The sequence below is a fragment of the Gossypium hirsutum genome, chromosome A10, assembly GCF_007990345.1.
Source record: "Gossypium hirsutum isolate 1008001.06 chromosome A10, Gossypium_hirsutum_v2.1, whole genome shotgun sequence".
Lineage (NCBI taxonomy): Eukaryota > Viridiplantae > Streptophyta > Magnoliopsida > Malvales > Malvaceae > Gossypium > Gossypium hirsutum.
The window spans coordinates 36,977,802-36,991,152 of record NC_053433.1 but is presented as its reverse complement, the minus strand read 5'-3'; the positions used below and the strand labels follow the sequence as shown (position 1 = coordinate 36,991,152).

Sequence of the window (13,351 nt, the reverse complement as noted above, 5' to 3'; positions counted from 1 at the left end):
CAAACCCGGTAACTCTTCAGGAAAAACATCCGGGTATTCACAAACCACCGGCACCGATTCGGGTTTCTTTTCTAACTCCTTATCATCAAGTACATACGCGAGGTATGCTTCGCACCCTTTCCTTACATATTTCTGGGCCAACATTGCTGATATTACAGCTGGCAACCCCCTTAAGTCCGCAGACTCAACTCGGATTATTTCGTTATTTGCGCACCTCAAATCGATAGTCTTGCTTTTGCAATTCACAACCGCATCATGCGCGGTTAACCAATCCAAACCAAGAATAACATCAAACTCGTCGAACGGCAAAAGCATCAAATCGGCCGGAAAATAGGACTCTCGGATTATTAGAGGGCATCTCTTACACACTTTATCAACAAGTACGCATTGACCCAAAGGGTTTGATACTCGAATTACGAGCTCAGTAGACTCAACAGGTAGAGTCTTACTGGTTGCTAAGGTTTCGCATACATATGAATGAGTAGAACCAGGGTCAATCAATGCAATCACATTAGTATGAAAGAGAGTGAAGGTACCAGTGATGACGTCAGGGGAGGATGCCTCCTCTCGTGCGCGAATGGCATATGCTCTAGCAGGAGTACGGTTCTCGGCTCGATCGGCCGTATCAGAGGCCCCCCTCTGACTACCACCCCTGCCTCCTAAAATTCTCGGTGGTCTACCTCTAGATGTCACTCCACTAGGTCTTGCACCTTGAATCTTATTCTTCTTATCCAGCTCCGTGCAATCTCTAATGAAATGGTCCTTCGAACCGCATCCGTAACAGGCCCTGCTAGTAGACTTGCCCCAACATTCACCTAGGTGTCGTCTTCCACATTGGGGACATTCAGGTTTCTCGTGACGATTATTGCCCACACTAGCTACCGAAGTAGCTCGGGAGCCCATCGATGGTCTTGCCCTGATGGAATTTCCCGCAGTCGCCCTCGACTTATTAATGTCCTCCCTGAACTTCTTTACAGCTGAGAACGGAGCTTTACCTGTCGATCTTTTACGATAATCTCTAGCTTCAAATTCAGCCTTCCTCTTCTCCTTTCCAAGTTCTTCCGCCTTGCAGGCTCGTTCGACTAGTGTTACGAATTCTTTTATTTCCAAAATACCCATTAGTAGCTTTAAATCTTCATTCAATCCTTCTTCGAATCTTTTGCACATAGCAACCTCATCAGCTACACACTCCCGGGCATACCTACTGAGTCTTACGAATTCATGTTCGTATTCAGATACTGTCATACGGCCTTGCTTGAGTTCCAAGAACTCCTTACGCTTCTGATCAATGAACCGTTGGCTAATAAATTTCTCTCGAAATTCAGTTTGAAAGAAGTCCCAAGTTACTCGCTCGTTCGGGACTATGGAAATCCAGGTCCTCCACCAATAGTAGGCTGAGTCTCGCAACAAAGATACAACACATTTTAGACATTCGTCGGGTGTGCATGACAATTCATCGAACACCCGAATGGTGTTATCAAGCCAGAACTCGGCCCTTTCGGCATCATCAGTTACTATGGCCTTGAACTCCTCGGCCCCACGCTTCCTAATCAAGTCTACAGGTGGCTTACTCAGCCTCACAGGATCAGCGACTGATGGCATTACAGGCTCTTGGGGTGGATTATTCAAATTTGGGAATTGTTGGACAGCCGGGTTGGTTCGGGCATATTGCGCGACCCACTCATTCATCATGGTAAAGAAGGCTTGTTTAGCCCCCTCACCTTGATTATTCGCAGATGACTGAGGTTCAACAGGTGGCGTCCCTTGTGCAGGAGCAGCCGCTACGCTCTCAACGTCATCCGCTAGGGTTCTCTCTACACCGGGATCCATTTACTAATCAAACAAAAACATTTCAACCGTCGAAGTCATCACACATTTAAACATTAACATTAAGGCATGTATAGCTAGACTCATACGCGCTATGGTAGTCCTAGAACCGACTAAACCATAGCTCTGATACCAATCAAATGTAACACCCTGAACCCGAAACCGACACCGGAGTCGAACACGAGGTGTTAACTGACTTTAACCCCTTATAAAATTTATTTTCCAGACACTGCCCAATCTGTATACTAGTCGTTTTAAAAATTATATCTTGAGTTTTGTAACTCAGAAATCAGTTTTGTAATTTTTCCCAGAAACTAGACTCATGTGCCCATCTATGTAATTTTTTCTAGAATTTTTGGTCGGGCCAATTAGTACAGTTTATTAGTCAAAGTCTCCCAAGTTGTAGGGGTCGACTACACTGACCTTTGCCCATTAAGACTTGGATATCTCCCTGCACGGGGCTTTAATACTGATGCCGTTTGTTTCTATGAAAACTAGACTCAGAGAGGAATCTGTACATATATAGTACGACCCCTAATTATCTCTGGTTAATTTATAATGAATTTCCAAAGTCGGAGCAGGGAATCCAGAAACCGTTCTGGCCCTGTCCCACAAAAATCTGATTATCTCTTAATATTCTGCCCATATGATCTTTTCGTTACTTCCTCATGAAAACAGACTCATCGAGCTTCGATTACATAATTTATTCATCAATTAATTGCACTCCTACTATTTTTAGTGATTTTTGAATCTCATGACACTGCTGCTGCCAGCATCTGTTACGAAAGTAACTAGGTCCATTTCATGCCTACCCTTGATCCAACTCAATCGAACATTCGTGCCATTTTCGCATGGCTTAAAGTTTACATGCCAAAGTTCAAACACAACGTAATAGCTTATACATGCCAAAATGTTCTTCTAAGCCAACTAAGGAGAAAGTACCAAACTTGCTATCCGGTGTGATGACTTCGATGACGGCCTGACCCCGCAAAAATAGATGAGTCCAAGCAACCTATAAAGGGTGACAAGGAAACACCGAGTGAGTTTATAACTCAGTAAGTCATAAGCAATGCACTACCATCCATCAATAACATTATCACAAGAGGAAACAAAATGGAACGAGACAATTTACTCCATCCATACCGAACCATACCATAGTTCCTCCAACCTATCGATTCAATTTCATATCAATTCATGCATTCACATTCCATATACTCATCAATAGGACATTGAAGCATTTTCATAAATCAATTTATTTTCGTTACAATCAAACGACTAAACGGCCTTTCACCCATCCTACGATAAATTTTATGTACGTGACTTCAAGTATATTTGTCACATAGGTTCAAACTTACCGAGCTCAACACCAAGTATAAGCATAGCACCTATTAGCCATGTACTCAAGACACTTACCCGATCCGCTGTCCGCGATCGACTCAATAGTGTCGCACACGTAGTGTCCATAATGATTCACGAATGTATATTGAGTCCGCACACTCAGTGCTATATAATCAACTCGCACACTTAGTGCTACGTAATCAAATCGCACACTTAGTGCTACATAGTCAAACTCGCACACTTAGTGCCGCATGGTCAATTCGCACACTTAGTGCATCATATTCATTTCGCACACTTAGTGCAACATAGTCAAATCGCACACTTAGTGCTGTACAATTTAATCCCGCGCACTTAGCGCCAATCTCATGGTCATAAATGGTTATATCCGCACGTTTAGTGCCGAGATCAACAACTCAGTACATCTTACCTCTTTTCTTTTCATTCAACAATTTCATCATCACATACGTACATGCATATATATATATGTATATTTATTCATTCCATTCAGCATCAATACATAAACATTATGACCATTTGAAATAATACCAACTACATGCTTAATGACTTACCTCGTGTTGGGTAAGATGGTTCCAACTCGGCTACTCGATGATCTTTTCTTTGCCTTTGCTCAATTCTCCTCCTTTAACTCCTTGAGCTTGATCAATAAATCAACTAGTTTAACCATCTTGCTAAACATTCATAATTCAATTACACATGCATATGTATGTTTGTATATTCGACAACCATCCACACTAATTACCCATTTAGTCGATTACACACATAATTAAAGGTAACATCACGAATGGCATACTTATGTATATATATATATGTATATATATACTTCGGAATGGGCATCACAATTAGATTTAACACCACCTTCATACTCAATTAGATGGCCGAATGCATGTGTATATGCACAATGTCAACTATAACATCATGTAAATCCACATATACTACATTTCTTATGTTCCACATCTTAATGCCCATTATACATAATCAAATTTAACATCATCTATATATTTACTCATATGGCCGAATATACATACCCCCATATAATATCATTTTCATTCCATTTAACACTTAATTCATCATAAATTTCCCCCTTTGCTCTCTTTTTTTTCTTCATGGCCGAATGCTCCTTCTACTGCTTTTACCTTCACAAAGCATGAATTTCATCATCCAACTTACAAGCTTACAATCTCATGAAGTTTAACCTTATGGTGCCTATCAAACTCTCACTCATTAGCTTCTATCATAAACCTCCAACAACACCCAATGAACATATACTTTGGGGGTCTATGGTAGAACCAAGAAAGGAACTCATAGATATCAAGATGTGAGCAACTACCATTATTCATCTAAGTTTAGCATGAAACACAATCATCACCCTTATTAATCTTTTATAGCCGAAAACCATACTCACCCCCAAAATCGAAATTTCAACATGGTTTACAAAAATCACTTGATAACTCACTCAATATCAACTAAAATTTCAAAAGCTAGTACAAACTTCCTTACCTTAATAGTGACCTAAGATGACCGATTGCTTCACTCCCTTCTTCTTCCTTTCAATTCGGCCAAGAAGAACCAAAGAACACAACTTGTTTTTCTTTCTTCCTTAGAACATTCGGCCAAGGGGAAGTGAAGAAAGATGGACACCTTTTTTTTTTCTTTGTTTTCTTTCTTACTCTCACGGCAATGGGGAGGGGAAGAAACAATTACACACATCCTTTCCTTTTTCCATTTCTTTATTCCCCATACTTCTTATTATATTTTATCCTACATACCTCACTAGGCCAACATGTTCCCAACATGTTTCCACCCATAGCATGGCCGGCCACTATTTATTAGGGGGGAAATTTGACATGCAAGTCCCCCCTTTTTTCCACATGCACTAATAGGTCCTTACGCATTGACCTATCTCATTTTAAAATTTTCTCACATAAGTCCTATTGACTTAATTCACAAGCAATCGACTAAATCGAAGCTTGAAATTTTCACACATTCATAATTACATATTCTAGACAATAAATATCACATTCAAACATTTCGGTGACTCGGTTTAACGGTCCCGAAACCACTTCCCGACTAGGGTCAATTTTGGGCTGTCACAATGTGACCTAGCCAATTTATCTCGTAGCTCTCTTGTCTACATGGTGTCCTTCACCTGGAACCACGCATGCGACCTAGCTACATATATCCCGTAGCTCTCTTGTCTAGATGGTGTACACATAATATCACCCATGCGACCTCGCTACATCATAATGTCTTGTAGCTCTCTTATACACATGATGTGCACTCAGCACCATACATGTGACCTAGCTACATACTATCTGTATCGTCTCATCTTTCCCAAGGTTCAACCAGGATTTCTCTCTCTTTTCTAACAATTTCACCAATCAAGTAATTATCCACAAACATATTTCCAATATTATTATAAAATATCGTAATACAAGTAATATTGATGTATTACTTACATATAAAAGTACATCTCATTTAATATCCAAGCAATAACATTAAATTACACATTGCCTTATTAAAAATCATATGAACTTACAATTTCCCATAATATCCATAATCATAGAAATCACATTTATGTATGATAATTCAATGCACTTCATGTACCATAGACATATTTTTAAATCAATTCATAAACTTGACACCATAATCATTTAATTTAACATAATTCAATTAATTCACTGAATTTAACTTTCAAATATAAATTACAGCATTATTGTTGTATTATTATCATACCAACTTATATACTTTCAACACCTCGGAAATCATAATAAATATATCAATTTTACATTGAAACATGCATAAATTAATGCTTATTATACATATGAACTTACCTCGATACAAAAACGACCATTTTACCAGCTTTCCAAATTTTCGATTTTTCTCTCATTCTAGGTTCAAATCTCGTTTTTCGGGATCTAAAACATCATATTTTATTTATTTAATTAATGTAATATTCAAAACAATCCTTAACTCAAACTTTTACAAAATTAAAATTTTGCCCATAAACTTTTGCATATTTACACTTTTACCCCTAGGTTCAGGAATTAAACTTCATCCCTTATTCTTATGTTTTATGACATGCTGATCACGTTTCCCTTCTATGGAAACATCAAATTCTCACTCTAACATATACTTATGACTATTAGGTATTTTTACCGATTAAGCCCTTTTACTCGTTTTCACTCAAAACCGAGTAGCACAAGCTATCTAACATAATTTAAAACCTCATATCCTATCATAAAACAGCAAAATAAACACATTTCACCTATGGGTATTTTTCCAAATATGAACCCTAGCTTAAATTATTGCTATAATAAGCTTAATCAAATTACCGGGATTCCAAAAAAGTAAAGAACTTGAAAAATGGGGTTAGAATGGACTTACCATTGAGCTTGGAAAGCTTGAAAACCCTAGCCATGGCTTCCCCCATGCTAATTTCGGCCTCCATGAAAAAGTTGAGTCAATTTTGGCTTTATTTTCCCTTTTTATTTCTTTTAATTACCAAATGACCAAAATGCCCTTCCTTTCTAAACTTTCAAAAATTCCATCCATGTCCAATTTTTTTCCATCACTTAGAAATTGGTCAAATTCTATTTAAGACCTCCTAATTAATGTTTCAAAGCAATTTCATACTAGAAACTTCTAGAATGCAAGTTTTGCAACTTATTCAATTTAGTCCCTAACTTCAAATTGAGCACTTTATGCATAGAATTTCTTCACGAAATTTTCACACAACCATGCAATCATATCATAGACCTCAAAATAGTCATAAAATAATTATTTATATCTCGGATTTTGTAGTCCCGAAACCTCTGTTCCAACTAGACCCAATTTTGGGCTATTACAATTGGATCTAGTGTAACACCCCTAGCCCGAATCCAACACCGAGACAGGGCTGGAGGCATTACCAGAACTTTACACTTTCAGTATACTAACTTGGATCACAAAATTTCATTTGAATTTAAAACCTTTCAGTCATAAATATCTCGTCCCTTGTATAGGCCATCGAGACCTATAACATATCGGAAAGCAATACAGGACAAATACGGGCACGTTCGAATTACATTAGGCTCCTCAAAAATTTTTTCTTTAACATAATGGGACACACGCCCGTGTAGTTAGGCCGTGCAGACTCACACGCCCGTGTATCTTGGGACACGCCCGTGTAACCGTGGGCAACACTGACTTATCACCATGGCCATGGAACACGCCCGTGCTGCCTGCCCGTGGACGACACTGTCATTTTAACACGGCCATGCCGCATGCCCGTGTGGCCTACCTATGCAAAACTTTGAGCTAAAATTTTAAGTGCAGGGGACACACGGCCATAGCACATGCCCATGGGAGGGAACCGTGTGTCACACACAGCCTAGACACACGCCCATGTGTCCAATCATGTAGACTTTATTAGGCTATTTTCCAAGCCTTTAGTCACCCCTTTTTACTACTTGTGCCCAGTGGTTATCAAGTTTGAGAGGAAACATATTTTACGCTTGTAAATAATCTTAATGAAAATAGTTGTATGGAAACCTCATATCATTGGTTTCATACAAAAAGGTTATTTCCCATCTAGTATTTATGGGTTCTTATGGGATTGTAGCACATTCAAAATTTGGCTCGTTTTTGAACTCATTGCTACTTGCAGCAATCCATCATAATAGAGCATAAACAAGCATATAAAGGCAGATCATAGCCTACCTTTAAATATGCCAATTTCCATGTCCTTATACAAAAAGATGAATGTATCTTTACATGCCTTCATTCGGCAATTCAAATGACACATATGACAAAATACTCAGAGCCCTATACATGCCATTAACAAAATAGAAGTGTCCTTTTACCAAAGCTTGACTAGTTGATAGTGTTTTGCTTCTCCAACCGTCTTCCAATCTTTATGAGTCCTCGAGCTCTGTAAAACTGGAAAAAGAGAGGGGGTAAGCATTTTCATGCTTAGTAAGCTCGAATAACCGGAAAGTAAACATACCGAGTAATTAGCATACATCCATACTTAATTCATGAAATCATCCATTATGAAATGATTTCCTATCACATGTACTCAATCATTGAGTTAGTCACGTAATCATGTATCATGTAATTTAACTAGATGAGCTTATCATTCAACATTTCATTCACACAGATATATATATATCCCATGTAAATCTCATTGAGTTTCTAGGAAATCTCGATGGAATACCCATTATTCATCAATTCTTACGAATGATCATTTTGCATATATGCACTCCCGCGTACCTCACATCATATGGCGGGATTACCAGTCCAGGCTAGATCCCCCATTATATGAACTCGTAAGGTGATGTCAGGATACCAGTCCAGCTAAATCCCTTATAATGACAAACACCCTTAGTGAGCTCGAATCTGAATTACCAGTCCAGGCTAAATTCAGGCCCAATCCAGATTACCCATCCGGGCTAAATCTAGTGCACATATATTCTTCGGGAGGCTCGATCATTCAAGGAACACCCGTCCGGGCTAGATTCCTTTCCATATTTGAGATCACAGATTACCCGTCCGGGCTAAATCCTTACTGCAACACATACAGGATCTCAACTCACATGTAAAACATGGTTTATCCATTGAATTCCCTTTTCAACCTCAATCGAGACAGTTATCGACCAGTCATTACCAAATGAATATTTCATGTATTTTGATACCATCGATAAATGAAAATATCATGCATTCATAAATCATACAATTATGTATATTAGGGGTTTACTTTAAGTTATCCAAACTTACTTGGTATTCTTTTCGGGATTGTGTTTCGGTTATTCCGAGACCTTGCGTTTACCACGATTGACCTCCGGAATTTGCTCCTCGGGGTCTATAACAGCAAAATTAACTCATTAATACCCCACATTGTACATTTCAAGTTTAATACCTACCCCGGTCCAAATGACCATTTTGCCCCTAACCTTTCACATCTTTACGATTTAGTCCCTACGCTCATATAATGAAACACATGCAATTTCTATCTTACCCAAGCCTAAACAAACATTTTCCTCTCTTCTGGTAGCCCACATTATCCGTTATTTTCTCATTTCTACCACACATTTACATTTTTTGCAAAATGGTCCCTATAAGGATTTCTCATGAAAATCAACTAGGAAAAGATCTTTAATACACATTCATCTTTCATATCCCTCCATAATCCATCAAAATACAAGCAACTCATGCATGGGTAAATTTTCAAACATGAATCCTAGCATGAAATATGGGTAGAAATGGAGAGAGCCAGTTACAGGGATTTCAAAAATACAAAGAACATGAAAAATGAGGCTTGGGAGCAATTACTATTGAGCTTGAAAATTGAAGAAACCCTAGCTATGGTGTCCTCCAAATTTCGGAAGCTATCGGAAGAAGATGAGCATATTTTTGCTTTATTTTTCTCTTTTTATTTCATTAAAATGCCTAATGACCAAAATGCCCTCATGCCCTTTCTTCAAAATTTTATTCATGCAAGCCCATTTTTGTCCAAAAATTTAGAATTTGGGAAAATTGATCTCCAAGACCTTCTAATTCATAATCTAAAGCAATTTCATACAAATTGCTTCTAGTATCCAAGTTTTGCAATTTATTCAATTTAGTCCTTAATTCCAATTGGACATCTTATACTTAGAATTTCTTCGTGAAATTTTAACACATGCATATACTCATATTCTAGGCCTCATAATAACCATATAATAAATATTTTGATGTCAGATTTGTGGTCCCAAAACCACTATTCCGACTAGGCCCTATTTCGGGATGTTACATCTAGGGAGAGCTTGGTACTTAAGCGGTCTTAATGACTCACCTCCTCTTCTCTGGAATCTACTTGGTGCATAGTATCTATTCACTTTAGCCAACAGGGACTTGTTAACGGTCTAAAGTAAGTAACAAACCCATAACAAGAGAAATTATCGAAATGCCCCTAAGGGCAAAAATGACTAAAATACCCTTAGTGTGGCATGTAAGACTTATGAATGTTCATGTATATCTACTGCATACATACGATATTCTATTTAGGTTGCATATGGGTTGGGAATTATGGAACGGAGGAAGTATATGAGGATCGTATGGTTGCTTGACAACTGTAGGTACACCGACGGATTTTAAGCCTAATATGTGATTGGCAGCTTGCTGCAATGAAGGTAGTTTCGCAACCGGGCTACCATTCATGTGTATCGAATGGGTGGGTTGATATTTATATCCCCACATGATGTGTATCGGGGGACAGAGATGATGTGTAAAGGTTGGATTATTGGGGTGGGTTGCACTGCACTGCATTGCATGTATGATTTTATGGTGATTGATGAACGCTTATTACTCGTTAAGGGTTGTACACACTAAGTTTTCGTAAACTTACCCCCTCTTTTATTTTTCTCAGGTGATGCTTAGTAGAAGGTTAGATGTTTGGAGGGACTCTGAGGTGGCCAGCTAGCAAGATGACTTGGACTTGTTCTTTTTTAAAGAAAGCATATAGTTTCTAGCTTATTCAATAATTTCAGACTGGAATGTAAGAAGGCCTTCCCTTTTATTATTTTTTGGATTGTTATCTTTATACGCTGTAATTATGAGAATGTGAACATGGGTTTCCTAAATCATAGATTGTTTTTCTACGTTTTAGCAACTAAATTTTAAAATGACAGGCTTTCATAAATCATATGTTTTAAACAAGCTTTCACGATTGAAAGAGAGTTTTTATAAGTTAATTAAGGTTTCTCATTTTAAGAAAGATTTTCAATGAAAACATGGTTTTCACTAAAACACATCAATGTGATGCGCCAGATTCAGCCATAGAGTCTGGGCTGGGTTTAAGGTGTTACAGTACTAGTAGAATTTCAAGCTTGATGAGTGATTGTTTCATCACCCACACGAAGTGTGAGTTCACCTGTACCAACATCAATTATAGTTCTAGAAGTTGCTAAAAAGGGCCTTCCTAAAATTAAAGGCACGTCACTATCCTCTTCTATGTCTAGAACAACAAAATCAATTGGGAATATAAATTTGTCAATTTTAATGAGTACATCTTCAATGATACCCCTAGGAAATCTAATGGTTTTATCTGCTAATTGAATGCTCATCCTAGTTTGTTTAGGTTTCCCAAGACCTAGTTGTTTAAACATTTTATAGGGCATGACATTAATACTAGCCTCTAAATCAACCAAAGCATTACTACCATCTAAGCTACCAATTAAAAAAGGAACCGTAAAATTCCCGGGATCTTTCAATTTGTTGGCCAGCTTATTCTACAGAACGGCTGAGCAAACTGCATTCATCTCCACATATGACGCCTCATCTAACTTCCACTTATTTGCTAAAAGCTCCTTTAAAAATTTAACTGCGTTTGGCATCTACGAATGAGCTTCGATAAACGGTAAGTTAATATGCAATTTCTTTAATAGTTTAAGGAATTTACCGAATTGTTCATCCGTGCGGTCTTTCCTTGTCGCATTGGGGTATGGCGCCTGTGGTTTGTACTCTTTACTTATCGATTTTTGCTCACTGTGGACTACGCCACCTTTACCTTTGCTTACCACCATTCCTTGCCTTGGTTCAGGTTCAAGTTCAACTAACCCTTCCTCGCCTTGAGTGGTAATCGCGTTGAGTTGTTCCCTTGGGTTAGATTCTATATTACTTGGCAAACTACCTTGTGGTCGTTAAGAAATTAGTTTGGTGAGCTGTCTTATCTGAGTTTCGAGCCCTTAGATCAATGCTTGTTGATTCTTAAGTGCTATTTCGGTGTTTTGAAAGTGAGTTTCTGGCACTGAGATAAACTTTATTAGCATCTTCTCAAGGCTCGGCTTCTTTTCCTGTTGGTAAGGTGATTGTTGAAAACCCGGAGGGTGTTGTGGCCTTTGATTCCCTTGACCACCCCATGAGAAGTTGTGATGGTTCCTCCAACCTGCATTATATGTGTTACTATATGGGTTATTTTGAGATCTAGAATTATTATTACCCATGTATTGAACTTGTTCCTTATCGGTGCTAGGATTGAAAGATTGATATTTTGTGTGCGCTCCTCCTCCATTTGAATAACACCTTATCACTGGATGCACCTAAGAAGAACCATATAAACCGTCAATCTTTTTATTTAAAATTTCTACCTGGTTAGATAGCATAGTAACCGCGTCATTGTAGAAAACACCGACTGCTTTTATCGGCTTTGTTCTCATGACTTGCCACTGATAGTTATTCAGTGACATCTCTTCAATAAATTTGTAAGCCACTTAAGGTGTTTTGTTATTGATAGTCCCACCAGCAATTGCGTTGATAAGTTGCCTTGTTGAGGGATTCACGCCGTTGAAAAATGTGTGAACCTGCAACCATAGTGGTAACACATGGTGAGGGCACCTTCTCAATAGATCCTTATATCTCTCCTATACATCATAGAGTGTTTCTAGATCCATCTATACAAAAGAAGAGATATCATTCCTCAACTTAGCCGTTTTAGCTGGCGAAAAATATTTACGTAAAAATTTTTCAGTCATTTGTTCCCAACTAGTGATTGACCCTCGTGGTAACGATTTCAACCACTGTTTAACTTTGTTTCTCAACAAAAAAGGAAACAACCAAAGGTGAATGACATCATCAGAAATGCCATTGATCTTAAAAGTGTCGCAAAACTCTAAGAAATTCGCCAAATGAGCATTTGGGTCCTCGTCCTACAAACTATCAAACTGAACAAACTATTGGATCATTTGAATTGTGTTAGCTTTCAGTTCAAAATTATTTGCAGCAACAGCGGGCCTAACTATACTTGACTCAGTTCCTATTAAAGTAGGTTTAGCAAAATCATACATAGTGCGTGGAGCAGGATTCTGATTTACTGGATCAGCATCTATCGTAGGAGGTAGCGGGTTTTCCTGATTTTCAACCATCTCCTTGGATGTGGTGTGAATATGGTCCTCTTGCCTTCCTCTATGTATCTTAAGCTTCGCCTTATTTCTTTTCAGTTTCTGCGAGCTGTGCGATCGATCTCACTATCAAAAAGTAATGGTCCCGACGGGTTTCTTCTAGTCAGACACTATAAAAACCTGGCAGAAGTGAATAAACAAAAGATTAGAAAAAAAATAAAAATTTAAATTGCAATAAAAGTAAAATGGCTAACGTAATAAAAATCGAGTGTTCCTAATATCTTAGTTCCCCGGCAAGGGTGCCAAAAACT

General features: G+C 38.2%; 1 non-coding gene across 1 annotated transcript; it reads left to right on the top strand.

The window, feature by feature from the left end:
- Positions 1 to 12,519: 12,519 nt before the first annotated feature.
- Positions 12,520 to 12,626, top strand: LOC121208998 (small nucleolar RNA R71). The gene has a single exon (XR_005904116.1). It is a non-coding gene; the product is annotated as a small nucleolar RNA R71 (small nucleolar RNA).
- The last annotated feature ends 725 nt before the right edge of the window (positions 12,627 to 13,351 follow it).